The sequence below is a fragment of the Rhinolophus sinicus genome, chromosome 18 (genome assembly GCF_057876585.1).
Source record: "Rhinolophus sinicus isolate RSI-liver-muscle chromosome 18, RSI-T2T, whole genome shotgun sequence".
Taxonomy (NCBI): Eukaryota; Metazoa; Chordata; class Mammalia; order Chiroptera; family Rhinolophidae; genus Rhinolophus; species Rhinolophus sinicus.
This window is the reverse complement of record NC_142518.1, coordinates 6,298,840-6,317,620: the sequence shown is the minus strand read 5'-3', so window position 1 is coordinate 6,317,620 and position 18,781 is coordinate 6,298,840. Positions and strand designations below refer to the sequence as shown.

The 18,781-nt window shown below is 40.1% G+C and overlaps 1 protein-coding gene across 2 annotated transcripts in view; it reads left to right on the top strand.

Annotated features, from left to right (window-relative positions):
* Window positions 1–18,781, top strand: part of ARHGAP6 (Rho GTPase activating protein 6) — a 462,773-nt gene that overhangs the window by 217,005 nt on the left and 226,987 nt on the right. The gene's annotated exons all lie outside the window — the stretch shown is intronic.

Below are 18,781 nucleotides of genomic sequence, written 5' to 3'. Positions count from 1 at the left end.
CCCGCAGGACACAGCAGACAAAAAGCCCGTGGGGTCTGCCTTCTTTAAAGAAGGAGTCAAGATTTCAAGTTTGATGATCGACCCACTATATCGATTCTGGATTGAGTTTGTTTTTGAGAGAGAGAAAAGAAAACAGAAAAGAAAGCTATTTCTGAGGAATGAGTACTATTTCTGAAGATTCTGAAAGCCGCCTCCGGGAAGCAGGCGGGCAGCAGTGTTAGCTTACTCCAATCTTTGGACATTTATTTTCCAGTTGTAAGATGTGTCATTTTGAGATGAGGCATTGCAGTTGTTCTGTTATCTGCTACTTTACTGAGTTTTCCTGGACGTGATTTTCACTGTTGAGATTGGGCATGCTGAACACCAACTTTAAAAACTGGAAAGAAGCACACAGAAAGTTAAGACAAGAATCATCAATATTTATAATAAGGCAAAAGCAGTTACCTGTCTGGAATTTGTATTCTCCAAAATGCACTCTCCACATAATGTATTTTGAGAGAAAGGAGTCTAGGTGGACAGGGGTGGTCGGTGCAGAATTCCTGGAGCTGCCCCAGCTCCTTCCCAGTGCCACCTGCTGGGTTCTGGATCACCGGGGGTGGGGGTGGGGTGGGGGGGTGCTGTTTTGCTAACGGGGAACCTCTGCTGGGTCACTTTGCTGGGCTGGAGAAAGGAGGGCCCGAATTAAAACATCGTTAAGGTCCTCTCCCAGGTGAACATTTTAGGAACCCATGACAGCCCTTTCTCTAGTTTTGCCAGAGTTACATGCTTTGAAATGGCAAGTGAGACACTAGTAAGTTACTCATGCTGGTTCAGTGATTCGCCTTTTAACGTGGTATTTTGGGTAACTCTTTTTTGTCAGAGGTTTCTTTGCACAGAAAGATCTACAGTCTGTGTTCATTATGCCCAATCAGCATCTCACCCCATCACCTTTTCCAGATTTTGAATTGTGTGCTGGTGCCCTTTGATTTGTAATCTAAGATCTCTCCCATTTACAAGTTGAGGGAGGAAAGATGAGAACTGGCTCCTTAAAAAAAAAAAAAAAAAAAGAATTTGTCTATTCATTATGCAAATGATCATTGCCTCAACTGTGCAAATAAACCCAATGCATCCCAAAACAATTTAAAAACTATTTTCATTCAGCTGTCTCATTTCTCCTAAAAAGCATAAACTTAGCGTCTAGCTGTTGCTAATGTCTCCTTTTGCGCTCAGAAGATTTGCTGATGAAATAGCCCTTTATTCTAGCACAGAACACCACATACATGTTTTCTGAGTTAAGGCTATAAAAAGGAAGATTCCAGAGGGAATTTGTTGGCTTTCAGGCTAGCAGAAGTCACCTGGGTCCTCTGTAGAATGAGAAAGCAGCAGCCGTCAACAGCTCTGTATTGGTCACAAGTCAAAAGAACGTTCTTCATTTAGTGTGTCCCATTCATTGCTTTTCATAGCAACGTAACCCTCTATAGCTTAATATCTATTCGAACACTACTCTTCCTCTGCTTCTCCCATATTGGGTGAGGTGATTTTCTAAAGCTTGTTTTGCCTTTTAGCACAAATATTCTACTTCCTTTGTTCAACATGGTTTTGCCTCACTGTGTATTGTCCTGGGGTCTTGGAGGCTTTTTTTTTTTCTTTTCTTTTCTTTTCTTTTTTTTTTTTTTTTTTTTTTTTGGTCTGAATCTTCCTGGAAAAGAATTACCCTCCACGTGTCCTTAGTACCTCTTGTTCCTCTGAAATATGATCTAGGGGGCAAGAATTTTATGTTCTTCCTTCAGTGCCTTTTTCATTTGTCCAAGATGAGACTGTATATAAGAAATTGGTGGCCCGTGTTTTATTCATTCATCAAACATTTGTTGAGTGCCTATTGTGTGCCAGCTATTTGGTCAATTTTCCAAAGCGGCAAGTAAATAGTGAAAATGTTAAGAGTTGCTATGAATTCCTCTTATCTTTTTAAATGGTCACAAAGAGAAACACAAATACTTAAGTAGATAAGAGTATGCTACACATGTAATCAGTTACATTTTCCCAAAGTATAGCACAAATGTCTTCTTGTTTTATCATCATAACAAAAATGTGTGTTAGTGCTAATGTTCTCCTCCGAACCTTTCCTCCCACGGTTTTCCCACATTCAGTTTATGGTGACTCCATCCTTCCAGCTGGGTGTCATCCCCAGTGTTTTGGTCCGATTTGCATTTTGAACATCCTGCTCTGGTCCCAAGATGGAGCCGAGGGTGACGAGGCGCCAGAGTGCATCCTGGTATTCGGGCCAGGGAGAGATGAGAGAAGATGACCTACAGTAGGGTGACAGCTGGGCTGGAGGTTGAGAGCAGGTGGCATATTTGAGAGATGCATAGGACATCAAACCAGCCAGACTTAGTTTGGATGAGCTATAGAGGTGCTAGAATATGAGGGTTAAGGATGGCATACAGGAATCCATGATTTCCTGGCAGCACTTCTAGAGAAACTGCAGATCATAATAACATTTCCTTCATCTTCATTGTCGTTTGCCAGTTGTAAAATGTTTGGACACAGTCTGTATCCATTTCAGCCTCAAATCCAGCTGGTGGGTTAGACAGGTTTTCTATTTCCAAGCTTAGAGCAGTAGAGTTGAAGGTGGCACAGGTGTAGCTGGTGACAGAATGGAGAGCTTTATTCAGGTGCTCTGATCCCATAGGGCTTCTCTGACTCATTTAGGGAACTAAGATTGATGAGCTGAATATCCTTCTCTCTCCCCTTTTTGTCAACATAATAAACCAACAATCAAATATTGTACCTTCAGTGACTTAATGTGACCATCCATATTGTTGAACTGCATGGCCAAATAGCTCTCTAATTGGACTAGTACAGACAAAAAAAGTGTTTTAATATCCATTAAGTTCAATGCCGTATCTTTATGTCTTTCTCAGGTTTTCTCAGCCTCGGCAGAATGAACATTTTGGGCCCATTAATTCTTGGTGCTGGGGGCTATCCTGTGCACCCTAGGGATTCAGCAGAATCCTTGGCTTCAACCCACCAGATGCTGGTAGCATAGTGCCCCCCCACCTCCCAAATGTGACAACCAAAAATGTCTGACATTGCCAAATATCCTCTGGGGAGCAGAATTGCCCCTCTTGAGACTCACTGGTCTATCTGAGTTTCATGCATGTTTGTAAGAAGATATGACAATTACTATGTAATAAGATCTGAGAAGACATGCTACATGTTATGAGTATTATATGTGCTACTCAATGAGCATGCAGAACTTCAGGGAGAGGGGGCACAGAGTTGAGAGAGAGCCTCAACCACAGCACAAGTGCTGAGAGTAGGTACTGAGTCACTCCGTTTTCAGTGGTCAGACTTGAACAATATTCTCCTGCTTTTGGTGCCTCCAGAAAGTCAGGTCACGGGGCCTGGGTTAAAGATTACATTAACCTGCCTTCCCCAGTGGTCCTCATATGCTTTCTATCATTAACCACAAACAAATCATTACAACCTTGATGGTCTGCCAAGATCATGTAACATATGTTGAATTTCATGACAACCCCTCCAATGAAGTATGGAAACTCCTTCAGGCGAGTTACTGCACTGAGCCTTGGTACTAGAACAAATTATCAGAGAACTTTGGAGCAGCTTATAAATACCATTATCCCCAAGCAACTCCCTTGAGGTACACACCTATTTTCCCCATCTTCTATGAAAGGGGAACAATAAGGTCTTTGGATGCCGCTGGCTAAGAGAAATCTGTGGGTGGGTGATGCGTGTTCTATTCACGGAGCTGTGGTCCAAAAGCAGGGCCTTAGACTCTCATCGGCACTGGTCCCTGTGGAGTCCAGCTGTCAAGATGCAGCCATTCCTGTCCTTTGGACCTGTCTACTTCTGAGCTCATCTGGTGCTCACTTCACTTCCTGTTTGGTGAGGGCACCCCACCAACTGTGCTCTTGACCACGGCCTTGTTATTAAATGCTGACTGTTCCCTCACTCTGCCTAACCCATCCCTAAGGTACCCACCGGAAAAGCTAAGCTGCTTACCCTGAGAGGAAGTCTCTTCACCCAAAACGATTAAGGTCTTAATATAAAAATTTCCAAATTTGCTCTCTATGAACATTGGATTTTCCAAAACTTTGAGGCTATTAAATTAAGTGAATAATTCGGTGGTGTTGATTATAGGATATTCTTTGATAATTCTGAAGACACCCAGAGCTGGGCACTGTTGCAGGGCTGAGCTGATATGAATCAGTTGTTATCCATTAACGTGGCCAGTGTAGACATCTTAGGAAATTCAGCAGCACAGCCCAGAATTCACTTCTGTAACACTCTGTTTGCTTGTTGTTTGTCTCTCCACAAAAGCAAGAATTTTGCAAGTTACAAATAAATAACATTTTTACTTATTAAATCCCCTTAATATTAGCTAATGTTAATTAAGACATTGTATTAATATTAACTGTTAATATTAACTAATCATTATTATTAAATGCCCTTAATTCATACCTCTGCTAATCACGAATACCTTTTTCACATACCCCCCCCCCTCCTTCACATGCTTTCTTTTCTGCTGCACTCAGAGCTTTTCCTGGATGTACCCTCTTTGGTCTGGAACTCCGTCATTTTAGGAAGCCCATCCTTCAAAACACTTCTTAAGTAGCACTGTTAATTGATAAATAATCAGATTCCAGTTGGGTGTTACAGAGTGGACACACCTGCCAATCATTGGAAGACAAATACTACCCTTTTCCTAGTCCTTTCTGGTAATAAGCTTGTATCATTTACTTTTCCTGTTCCCCATATTGTGATAACCCCAGACCTCATGCACTTGAGTTTCGACTTGGTTGTGATGTTATTGTCCAGCAATACGCGTTCTTCACTGGATTTTTTGATTCCTCACTTGCCCCTTCTCACCTGTATCAATCTCAGCCTCTCCTGTCTCAGTAAATGGTTGGCCACTTGGTGAGTTGCCCAAGCCAGAGTTCCTAGAGGTCATCCTGATTCCTCCCTTTCTTGTGTCTCCCACATTGGATCTCCGAGCCAAACCTGCCCGGTCTGTTTCACAGTATTTTCTAAATCCGTCCTCTTCTTCCCATCTTCACTGCTGTCACCTAAATCCAAACACTCAGCATCCATCATCCTCACTAAAACAACATGGCAACCCTGTATTATAATCCTTTGGCCAGTGAGATCTTTTGAAAAGCAAATGAGGTTGTGGCATTTCAGTGCTCAAGGCTCTCTGGTTTGTTTCCATTACACTTAGAGTAACAGCTTCATCCATGACCTTGGCCTTCCAAGTCCACCTATATGGTCCTCCCTGCTTCCTAACATCCTTCCTCATCTTACCACTGCCCCGTCACATTCGTGTCCCTTTCTGTTCCTCAAATGTAACCAGCTCTTTCTTGCCCAACACCTTTGTACTTACTGTCCCTTCTGCCTGCAATGTTCTTTGTGTGGAAGGTTTTTGTGTGTGTTTCTTACAAGGTGCAGAAATAAATGGCACCTTCCCTGACTGTTCCCTCCAAAGTGCTTCTGACTCCACTGCATTACTATTGATCATATATCACACTAGCTGGTGCTTTTGTTGTTTGTATCACTACTTGGTATTATATACAGAGGGGGCCAAAAAAATGTATACCCTTTTTAAGAAAGGAAAAAAACTGTATTAAAATTGTAATAATATATACCGACAACAAAAGATGAATACAAGTCATGTGTATACGTTTTCTTTGGCACCCTGGTATACATTCATTCATTGTTTGTCTCTCCCTACTGCTGTGTAAGCTTATTTAGGGCAGAGACCCAATCCTTCTTTTCCTACCATATCCCCGTTGCCTAATGTGGGCCCTGCATAGGGTGGGCACCCAATAAATATCTATGGGTAGATGAATCTGGCTGCCTGGGTGTTTTTACCTAGATTGCACCAGGGGGTTCAAAACTTCACTCGTTATCAGTTGATGCTTCCAACATATATTGGCTTCAAGGATTTCACCCAATTCACTAAATGAGAATCTCCAAGGCTGGGACTTGGAATCCATACTTTGAAAAAGCTTTGGAGGTGATTCTGATATCAGCCATGTTTAGAAATCACTGATTGATTTACATGGAGAACCACTTACAATTCAGGAAGCACAAAGTCTAGGATTCAGCAGCAAAGTGGATCCAGAGAGTACAATCCAGTACTTCACTTAGGTGACTCTGAGGTGATGTCATACAGGTTTTTAGAGAGGTCTTTTGTTTTATAACCTAGTGTTCATTGCAGCTGAATTCTCTAAGGATACTAGAGGCAGAGGAATGCATCCTCTACATAGTATGGTCTAGCAATACTCGTATGCTCCCTCAGCACCCATTTTCTAGGTAATCTAAGCCAGTTGTTCTCAAACAGGACATACTTGGCAATGTCTGCAGGCATTCCTCATTGTCACAGTTGCCAAGGGGTGTTACTGATATCTGGTAGGTGCAGACCTGAGATGCTGCTCAGCACCCTATGCATGTATGTATGGACAACTTAAGTGTATGCGGTGTGATTAAACAATATGGTGAATGTTTAAATAAAAAATTATTACAGTAAAAGACACATTGCCATTAATCCCCCTCAAAATACTCCCCCTTGCTTCGAACACACTTATCTCATCATTCTTGCCACTTTCTGAAGCAGTTCTGGAAGTCCTCTTTCATGAGTGTCTTTAGTTGCCCTGTGGTGGCTGCCTAGATGTCCTGAATTGATTCAAAACCTTTACCTTTCATGGTCAATTTGACTTTGGGGAAGAGCCAGAAGTTGCACGGTGCCAGATCTGGTGAATAAGGTGGATGAGGACACACTGTAATGCTTTTATTTGACAGAAATTGCTGTACCAGAAACGATGTGTGACACGGAACCTTTCCATTGTGATCACAACATATGGTGAATGCTGCTGCCAAGTGCCATCCAACGGAAAGGCAGGGATCTTCAATACAGGAAGCAGCACATGGGACCTTAGTAACAGTGTGTGACAAGTTTCAACTTGTTTGGTGCAGTCGGGTGTGAGCTATGGTTGAGAGAAGCTGTGTTTTAAAAGTGTGCTGTAAATCATCCTCCATCATGACAACACTCTGTGTCACACATCACTTCTGGTATATGGTAATTTCCATCAAATAAAAACATTACAATGTGCCCTCATCCACCTTATTTACCAGATCTGGCACCGTGAGACTTCTGGCTCTTCCCCAAAGTCAAAATGATTCAGGACATCGAGGCAGCCACAACAGCTCAACCAAAGACACTCACGAAAGAGGACTTCCAGAGCTGTCTCAGACAGTGGCAAGAATGATGGGATAAGTGTGTTTGAAGTGAGACGGGTATATTGAGGGGGATTAATGGCAATGTGTCTTTTACTGTAATAATTTTTTTAAAATTTAAAGGCTCACTGTATTGTTTGATCATACCTCATATGTCTGTAGACATGAAAATCTTTACTGTTTTTGAGAATCATTTTACATGGTGCTTTCTAAAATGTGTTATACATATTTCCCTGATATTTAAGAGATAGACTTGATAAAATGTGAGAGTTTACTCTGGGAAGGGTGATGGTGGCCCTTTCAGAAGCCTCAGTGCTTTGCTTTCAGGTCTTCTCTTCTTCACTCCTCAACTCTGATGCCCTTTGGAAAATTGGGCCTTAGTTTTTAAACATTTCCTGTCTTCTCTCCTTTGTGAGTCTTCAGCTGACGTCTTGATATATGTATGTCTGACAGCCTGGTCTAATTTTCTGCCTGTCTTCTGATTTAGCTGGAATACGAGTTTATTAAATCTGTTAGTCCTGGGTCTAAAATTAGCATTCAGAATCCCTCAACTAGGATGTGAGGGAATCTCAGAAAGATTTCATGCATGGATGTTGGATCTGTTACTGTATGTGAGTGAGAAGCTAGGGCCCGCTTCTGTCCAGCAACCACTCTTTGAGGATCTGATATGGACTGACATGCTCTGGGAAAACTGCAAAAGGCACTGAAAGAAAAGCACAAAGAAGCAGGGGAGTAGACAGCTCCTCCCAGCTCTTCTCTGCCAATCCCATTGTATTGAAAGGCTCCCAAGCAGACCAGGGCACCAGGTATGTTGGTCATCTATCTAGTCTGCCATTGACAAGGGTTGTGAGGACCTTTCTTAAGTCCTGGCCACTTCATGGAATGTTAATGATCACAGCCTGTTTTATATTGTAAGCTCCAAAGTGATGGGAGTAAATAGATTTAAAGGTCTTAAGTGCTTGCAAAAAATTTGAACTAGGATTACCAATGTTTACAAACCAATATAATTAATTTAATTTCTTTTAATGTACCTTCTCAGATTTTCTGGTTCTAACCTTATTTTCAAAAGATCAGCTTTTTTGATTTATTTTATTCTTAAATACATTCTGAATACTTAAAAACTTAAAGATAGATAAAATAAAACAACACAGACTCCCACCAATCATTATATGGTACTGCTTTCTTTTTCTTCGTGGTAACTACTTGGATATGCCTGTGGGATACTTCTCAGTTTGGATAAGTTATACACAAAGTATATGACTAATTTGTTCATTCAAGTATGATCATTGTTACTAAGGGCTCTTTTCTTGAAAGATGTCATGACCCTGTGATATGAAAACTAGTCAGGATTGTCTCCCCTTCTCTTTGGTTATTTGACACATTGTTGGAACTCTTCTAAATTAAAAGTTTTTTATAGTAAAATTTGAGTGCTTGGAGCGAATTCTGTGATGACGTTTTCAGAAGAATTTGGAGTTGTGGCTTTGGGGAAAAGTTGCCATGGAAACAGCAAAAGCCTTGAAGATGAATAAACTTTAAAAATATTTTTTGAATGACCCCTTTCTGCAGCTGACTGAAATATCCGGTAAAGAAACGTGTAAGTCAGTCCAAGTAAAATAAAGAGGCAAAAAGCATCTCGCCCACGTGTGTAACACCGCGACTCTGCATTTGCTGAGCAATCTGTGCCAGGTGGGTGCCACTTCACATGGGCAGAACCCCCTGCCATTGCTCTGGATTCCTCAGTTGGCAGTGCCATTTAAAGTAGATCCACAGAGTCGTCACAGCTTAGCAAAAAAATGGAATGTTGAGTTTTCTGGAAGAATTTGCAAATGGTAACACATAATATTATTTGGGAAGTATTTATGCATATGACCTTTAACGGCCCTATTATGAAAGCACTTTGGTGGTATAAGCAAAATGTATAACATAGTCTTAACTCTGATCTCAGAAGATAAGGTATTCTCCCACCTTGGCTTCTGACTCACAGAAAAGGCCATTGTAGCCATCAGGATCCCAGCAGGAAACAGATGGCACACTCAAAAAGGCTTCACTTAAGGAATGAACTATCACTGACGTGTCAGTGGATTGAATGGAACCAACAAGGGATGGTGAAGCACACAGTGATTAGCAACACCAGGAAGCTGTTACCACGTGGACACAGCTAAGGACCAGTGTTACCAGGACCCAGTGACTGTTACACTTGGCTTGAAGGGACCCTGGAAATATACCCACAGAGGATTGCAGCAAGGGTAAAAGATGGAGAAGCAGGGATGGAGTGGGATGACAAATACCCGACCTCTTAGTCTTCCAGCTCTCCCATTTTCCTTTAGTACCCAAACCAAACAATCCATTGAGACACAATCCTTTGAGATCAGTCTCACAGGGCTCAGGCTGGCACAGAGGACAGCAGCAATTTTTGTTCTATTTGTTGAGAGTGGGAAGTGGAGTTGGCAAACAGATAGCATCATCACATGCACGTTCGGTCTTGTTTGGGGTTTACTTACATTATGAAAGACCCTAAATTCCCAAGTATATAGAGGACTCCCACATATCTTAGCATGTCTCTTTCCTCTCTGTATGGATTATTTAAATTACCGCACTTAATTTATTATTTTTATTTTTCAATTACAGTTGACATTTAATGTTATTTTATATTAGTTTCAGGTGTACAGCATAGTGGTTAGACATTTATGTAACTTACTAAATGATCCCCCTGATTAGTCTAGTACCCACCTGGCACTATACATATTTATTAAAATATTATTGACTAAATTCCCTAGGCTGTGCTTTACATCCCCATGATTATTTTGCAACTACCAGTTTGTACTTCTTAATCCCTTCATCAAACTAAAAAGTTTTTGCACAGCAAAGAAAACCAACAAAATGAAAAGACAGCCTACTGAATGGTAGACGTTAATTCTTCTTCTTTGAATGTTTGGTAAAATTCACCTGTGAAGCCATCCACTCAAGGACTTCTGTTTGTTGGGAGTTTTTTCATTACTAATTCCATTTTGTTAGTAGTAATTGGTCGGTTCAGATTTTCTGTTTCTTCTTGATTCAGTCTTGCAGGATTGTATGTTTCTAGGAATTTATCTATTTCTTCCAGATTGTCCAATTTGTTGTCATATAATTGTTCATAATATTTTCTCATAATCCTTTGTATTTCTGTGGTGTCAGTTGTCACTTCTCTTTCATTTCTGATTTTACTTACTTGGATCCTCTCTGTTTTTTTCTTTATGAGTCTGGTTAAAGGTTCATCAATTTTGTTTATCTTTTTAAAGAGCCAGCTCTTGGTTTCATTGATCTTTTGTCTTGTTATTTTTTTAGACTCTATTTTGTTTATTTCTGCTCTGATCTTTATTAGTTCCTTCTTTCCACTCACTTTGGGCTTTGCTGTTCTTTTTCTAGTTCCTTTAAATGTAAGGTTAGATTGTTTATTTGAGATTTTTCTTGTTTCTTTAGGTAGGCCTGTGTTGCTATGAATTTCCCTCGTAGGACTGCTTTCACTGTACCCCATAGATTTTGGGTCATTGTGTTTTCATTTTCATTTGTTTCAAGGTATCTTTTGATTTCTTCCTTGATCTCATTGTTAACCCATTCATTGTTTAGTAGCATGTTATTTAGCATCCATGTGGTTGTGTGTTTTTCAGCTTTTTTGTTGTAATTAATTTCTAGTTTCATACCATTGTGGTTGCAGAAGATGCTTGATATGATTTCAATCTTTTTAAATTTATTGAGACTTGGCCTAACACATGGTCTGTCTTGGAAAATGTTCCATGTGCACTTGAAAAGAATGTATATTCTGCTGCTTTGGGGTGAAATGCTCTAAAAATATCAATTAAATACATTTTGTCTAATGTGTCATTTAAGGCCACTGTTTTCTTGTTGCTTTCTGTCTAGAAGACCTATCCATTGATGTCAATGGGGTGTTAAAGTTTCCTATTATAACTGTATTATTGTTGATCTCTCCTTTTATTTCAGTCAATATTTGTTTTATATATTTAGGTGCTCCTATGTTGGATGCATAGATGTTTATAAGGGTTATATTCTTGTTGGATTGATCCCTTTATCATTGTGAAATGTCCTTCTTTCTCTCTTATGATAGCCTTTTTCTAAAAGTCTATTTTGTCTGATACAAGTTTTGCTACTCCAGTTTTTTTGTTGTTTCTATTTGCATGAAATATCTTTTTCTATCCCTTTAGTTTCAGTCTGTGTGTGTCTTCCAATCTGAAGTAAATCTATTGTAGACAGCATATGTATGGATCTTGTTTTCTTATCCATTCAATACCCTATTTTTTTATTGAAATATTTGGTCCATTTACATTTAAAATGATTATTGATAGGTACATAGTTATATTTATGGTCTTTTTTATGCCCTTCTTCTTTTTAAAGAAGTCCCTTTAACATTTCCTGTAATATAGGTTTGGTGGTGATGAGCTCCTTTAGCTTTTTCTTGTCTGGGAAGCTTTTTATCTCTCCTTCAGTTTTAAATGATAGCCTTGCTAGGTAGAGTAATCTGGGTTGTAGGTCCTTGCTTTTCATCACTTTGAATATTTTGTGCCATTTCCTTCTGGCCTGCAAAGTTTCTGTTGAGAAATCAGCTGACAATCTTATGGGGGCTCCCTTGTAGGTAACTAACTGCCTTTCTCTTGCTTCTTTTAAGATTCTCTCTTTGTATTTAACCTTTGGCATTTTAATTATGGTGTGTCTTGGTGTGGGCCTCTTTGGGTTCATCTTGTTCATCTTGTTTGGAACTCTCTGCACTTCCCAGGCTTGTATATCTATTTTCTTCAGCAAGTTAGGAAAGTTTTCAGTCATTATTTCTTCAAATTGGTTCTCAATCCCTTGCTCTCTCTCTTTTCCTTCTGGTACCCCTATGGTTGATATGAATGTTGTTATGCTTGATGTTGTCCCAGAGGTCTCTTAAACTATCATTATTTTAAAAGTTCTTTTTTCTGTTCTGATTGGGCATTTTCTGCTATCTTGTCTTCCAAATTGCTGATTCAGCCTCTGCTTCATCTAATCTGCTGTTGATTCCTTCTAGTATAGTCTTCATTTCAGTTATTTTAGTCTTAATTTCTAACTGGGTCTTTTTTTATGATTTCTATGTCCTTTTTATGCTTACTATCTCTTTGCTGACGTTCTCACTAAGTTCCTTGAGCATCCCTATAATTAGTGTTTTGAACTCTGTATCTGGTATATTGCTTGCCTCCATTTCATTTAGTTTTTTTTTTTTTTTCTGGAGTTTTCTCCTGTTCTTTATTTGGGGCATGTTTCTTTGTTTCCCCATTTTGGTTGCCTCTCTGTGTCTGTTTCTATGTATTAAATACATCTGCTACATCTCCCAGTTTTGGTGTGGTGGCCTTATGTTATAACTGTCCTGTGGGGCCCAGTGGCACAGTCTCCCTCATCACTTGAACCTGGTGTTCCAGAAATGTCCCTTGTGTGACATGTGTGTGCCTTCCTTGTAGTTGAGTCTTGATTGCTATTGACACACCAGTGGCTAAAATTGACGCTCAGGCTGACTGGCTATAAGGACTGGCCATAACCACAGCGTACAAGCTGCTGTGCAGGGACGGGATTTTCCCTAGTGGACTTTGGTCCTGCCAAGACCACTCTTTGGATGTGCCACATGGAGGCCATTGGGTGGTGCTCTGTTGTTGCTTGAAGCTGGCCTCTGGGTGTGTTGGTTCTGGGGTCTTTTGGGAGGGGCACATGTGCAGGCCAAGGACAGCCGCTGAATCCACTTTCATAATACCCACCTTGCTTGTAATTACTCCTTTAAAGAGCATATTCACTACAGAACTGAAAAATCCAAAAGGGCAGAGGCCAGAACCAGGGATGTTATCTGGACTCCATATCCTTGGCCACATGTAGCATGTGCCTGATGTTTACTCTGTCCTTGAATATCATCAAAATTAATGATTTATGATTAATGATTAAAGATTTAGAGCTCTTAGAAATATTTAGATTGACTTACAAGAATACTAATCATAGCCACTGTTTATTGAATGCTTTCCGTGAGCCCTGGACAGTGTACATATGTTATTTCATTGAATCCCCATTTAAAAGATGAAGAAACAAAAGCAGCGAGTTTAGGTCTGTTTCATGGTCACACAGCTAGTAAGTAGTAGTGTTGGGACTCAATCCTTGTCTGTTTGACTGCTGTGTCTCAGTGCCTGAACCACTGCACAGTGGCCGACTGTTAACATGGCATTGGCTTGAGATGGTACCTTTGAGATGACACTTCTAAAAACTTTTTGTTTTTAATGATTGTAGACTCCTAAAGTTGCAAAAATAGTACTGAGAGACCTACAGTACAATATCCAAACCAGAATATCGACACTGGTACCATACTTTTAACTTGAATACAGGCCTTGTTCATATTTTACCAGCTTTTTACATGCACTTGTTTGTCTATGAGGGAGGGAGGGAGGGAGGGAGTGAGGGAGGGAGGGAGAGAGAGAGAGAGAGAGAGAGAGAGAGAGAGAGAGAGAGAGAGAGAAATTAGTTCCATGCAAATTTATCACATGTATAAATTAGCATATCCACCACTACATTGAAGATTCAAAATAGAGAACTGTTCCATCACCACAAAAGAACTTCCTCGTACTACCCCTTTGCAGTCGCACCCACACTACTTCCTGCCCCCATCTTTATCTTTAATCGGGGCAACCACTGACTGGTTCTCCCTAAACTGACACCTTTTAAATGACTCCCTCTGTCTTTCCAGCACAATAGGAACATTCCTGTCTCCATTCATCATTTATGCCAACAATGTCCAGAAACATAACAAGAGAAAGTAAGGTGAATTAATAATGAGATCAGAGAGGATTTTGGTGTTCTTTCTGTTAGTAACATATACAACCGCAAATGCAGAACATTCTGTTTGGTATTTTTAGCTGAGTGTTGTGGTAATTTTATAATTCCAACTCTTGTGTTTTCTCTAGCAAAGTGCTTTTGATGGAAACACCACAGAGTTTAGCTCCTGCATGAATACTCCATGCTCCCTCTTTGCATGGCTGTTCTCATGGAACATCCATTTCAGGAATGACAACCACGTGGTTAAACTTGCAGCAGCCTGGAAAAGGTACATGAGAGCTGGCACTCAGCCCTGCAAAAGTATTTATGAACAAGGATAAACACAGGTCCCGAATGTATTTGCAGTAGCCACAACCCTGTTGTGCTCTGGACAGCACAGAGGTTATGTAAACCCTGGTGTTCATGGTCCACATGCATTTTTATTCATTCATTTCAAAGGGAGTGGTAGTTCGCAGACCTCTCTTGGGGAAAGTTTGAACCTTATCAAGATTAGGTTGTTCAAAAAAAGCCCTAATAGCTGTTTTTATTCGGGATGGCTGCAGAGTGAAACCTTATCATTGGGACACAGTTATAAAGACTTCCTGCATTTCTTTGGTTCCCACTAGTAAAAAAAAAAAAAAGTGTAAAAAGTGCTGATGCTGTCTGATTCTGCAAACATAGGCACACTCTTATTGGATATTTCAGTTATTGCAGTTTTACAGTATGATTTGCCTTGATCTTTATTAGAAATGGAGAATTTTTTTAAACCTAGAGATTATTAGACCAACCTGTTGCTTTTAATTAGGTAGGCAGGTCATGCCATTATTCATGATCATGGAGGTACTTCATATCACTCACTGTAGAGTCTACGGAGAACCTGGATTTAAAAAACCATGCGGTCTTTCATGAGACTTCTGCACTGGGGAACATATTTTTTTTATTTTGGATATCATTAGAAAGGAACGAAATATAGAACTCCTGGCATGCATACACATATGCACACAGACACACACAATGGTGCTTTATTTTGTAGCTGCTTCATCTACATTGTAGAACTGTGTTTGTATCGGTTAGGTATTGCCACATTAATGTGGTGTAACAAGCTACTTTGAAATTCAGTGGCTTAAAACAACCATCAGATATTCTCATGAATCTGTGCGTCAGCTGGAATTGGCTTCTCTGGGAAGAACTCAGTTGTTCAACCCAAAGTCAAGCTGCCAATCCCGTAGGTCTTGGCTCCTCAGTCAGTTCTGTTCCACATATATTTATTCTGGGGCCTAGGTTGGTGGGACAGCATCTACCTGGGGAAGTGCAGAGGTACAATATGACAAGCGGAATTGACTAAGGATTCTTAATGCATAGGTGGGACTCTGGCATGCTCTCATCTCTACCCACCTGCCATTGGCCAAGATAAATCACATGTCCAAGCCTAACATCAGTGGGTGGGGAAATACACTCCCTTCACGATGGGGCCATGGCGAGGGTGTGAGTGCAGAAGGGGTGAAGGAATGGGGCAAATCATTCATTTTACCACAGTATGTAATCAAATTCTCCTGAAAGTACTGATGTTTTTAAGCAGGTGCCCATCGATCTCATTTTTTTCCTATATGGTCAATGAGCTCTTTCTGTCATAGATATCAATATCTTTTTCCCTATGACCTAATTAAACAATAAAAACAGCATGATGGGGCCATCCTACTGATACTAGTTCCCATAAATCCCCATTGATTGTATAAAACTGAAGAGATATCAAGGGAATATCAGAGAAATAGACTGAATGTTATTTACATTTAAACAGAGTGTCCAGTCCTCCCGTTTCCTTGTGCTTATCAGCTCTGGTTCCTCAATCTATCAAAAGGAAAACATTCAGAATCACCTCCCAGGAGATTTTTTTTTTGTCATCTGCTTTGCTTTGCTAGTGTCACTTTAAAAATATTTGTAAATTTAGCTCTGTTTCAGAACCTAGAAGAAATTGTGGATGTGGTCATTTACAATGGGAAGAAAAATATATTAATCCTTTAGTTTTCAAACAAATCAGAGCCAACATTTGAAAATTAGCTGGTTATTTTGATCAACTCTGACATGTAAATGGATAAGCTAAATTAAAAATAACGCACACATACAAAATCTCTCTGAACTTTAAAACCTTTGCTCTGTCTCCCTCCATTATATCAACTGATTGGACACTTGCCAAATCCTGGTGGTGGTGTGTGTTTTTTTAATTTTTTCAGTTTGCTCTGTAGGTGTTCATGCCTAATAGAGCACTTACCATTTTGCAATCACTCATTGTCTACATCAGGAGTCAGCAAACTATAGCCCAGAAGCCAAATCTGGACTGCTGCCTGCTGTTTTTTACTGCCCATGAACTAAGAGTAAGTATTACATTTTTAAACAGTGGGAAAAAAATCAAAATAAGACTATTTCATGACATGAAAATTACATGCAATACAAATTTTAGTGTCCATAAATCAAGTTTTATTGGAAACGGCTATGCCCATCCATTTACATATTGACTGTGGCTGCTTTCATGCTACAACAGCAGAGTTGAATGGTTGCAACAGGCTGTATAGCATGCAAAACCTAAAACACGTACAGTCTGGACTTTTACCGAAAAAGTTGGTGGATCTCTGGTCTAATGCTATGTCTCAAATGACCATGCTGTAGATAGGTCTACTGTTATGTAAGAACAAGGGTGAAAGAAAGGGGGCAAACACCTTTAGTGTGGACGGGAATTTTGGGTATTCAGATAGGAGAAAATATCATTGAACATTCATTTATTCACCAGTATGTGTGGAGAATTGGGTATGTGTCCGATACTAAAAGAAAATCTCAAAAAAAGAATAATGTTCATATCTAGTGTCTACTCTCTGGCTTCCTCTTGAATAAAAAGTAAGATGCATCCACATATAGGTTACAGTGTTTGAAAGCTATCTGCCTCGTCTAATTCTCTAAGTCACCAGAAAACTCTTTGGAAGTTTTAAGTGAAACCAGTATCTTTATAGCTTATTTTGTAAATATTCCAGGCAGAATCGTTTTCATGAGCATTGTTATTCTTACCAGTTCAAAGTGGAGAATTGAACTCTGAAAAATGTCATTTACTCATTGGTGAAAATGCTGGTTCCTCTTGTTCGGCATTTGAGATTTTTACAATAGTGTATCCAGAACTCCATGAGAGGAAAGAATGTAAAGGGCCTCCAAAGGCTAGTCCTGCAAACACCACTGCCCTGTTCTTTAAACTCTGTCTAGCTGGGTCGTGAGTGAGCTCTTGGTCCTGCCAGTGCAGCCCCGTGTTTTGCCAAGGGATGTGGCCCCATCTTATGCTTTGTGATGTTTCTTTTGACTGGCTCTTCCACGTTCTTGTGACCCTTTAAATGGAGATGTCTTTCCAGCGTTACCCCTAAAACATGGCCTCCTGCTATCATTCCCTGCGGGTCTTGTCTTGGGTCCTTGCAGCTTCCCACATAAATGTCACCTTGGTGTCTCCTAAGAGGAGTCTGGGAGGCTCACAAAACCTGGTTCCCACCAGAGATGAAGCATGATATCCCTGAGTCTTCTCACTGGACTCTGCAGGAGGCTAAGCCTGAAACTCTCCAGTGCCAAAGCAAGGGGCAAGGTGGGGCACTGAACAGAGAACCAGGAAAATGCCCCTGAGGGTGGGGACCAAATGTCCCTAGAGGAGGAAATTCCAGTTGAAAATAGAAACCAGGTCAGCACCCTTGTGTGAGCCAGTGTGTTCACTGTGGCCTGTGAAGTCTGCTCCCACAAGTCCCTGGATTGGCCTGACTAAGGGTGTTGTGTTTTGTGACAGTAGCTGGGTGGTGCAAACCCAAAATGAAACATGATTTATCTACTTTCACAGTTGTGCTGGGCTGGAGAATTATGTGGAAATGACTCAATTTCATATAGTTATCGTGTTGGCCAAGGATCAACCAGGGAGAACTATGGTATACATATAGGTATATACTCGTATATGGCAGAGGCAACTTCCAACTTACCATTTTCTCCAGTGGTCGTTAAAGGACAAAGGGTTATTTTGTAGAAGTTATGTAATATCCCCTCGTTAATTAAAATGAAAGATATCAATTAATGATTGTTCCTTAAAATGACAGATGCATAAGTAATTAAGTGGGAAATGCTCACAATATTACCAGAGTGCTAAGAAAGCTGGTGGGTTTTTGACTAGTCTGATGAATTTCCAGAATACCGTTAAAGAGAATTTAATGTCTAGAAACTTTTACATAGCCCTTGGAACAGGATGTCATTTGGTGAAGTTTTGTTTGCTTGATTCAGCCCATGATCCAAATTTGGAGGAGACTAAACCTCTCCAGGGTTTTGTCTGCAAATATAACGAAGAATGTATGATATAAATGGTTTTAACCTGTTAGGTTTCTTTTTTTTTGGGGGGGGGCCGGGGGGAGGAGTGGTGCTGGAAGAGGGTAAAATGGACATTTTTAACTGTAACGAGGAAAATATTGCATTATGGAAAAATGCTCCTTATTGGTTGGTTGTCACCAGCTTTAAAATAGTATTTTACAGTGGAGAAACATGTTTTTAGGACTGTTTTTTAGAGATTCCTTTGCAACTTTTAATTTATTTGTTATTAATTTTTTTTAAATTACAGTTTATTGGGGTGACAATAGTTAGTAAAATTACATAGATTTCAGGTGTACAATTCTGTATTACATCATCTATAAATCCCATTGTGTGTTCACCACCCAGAGTCAGTTCTCCTTCCATCACCACATATTTG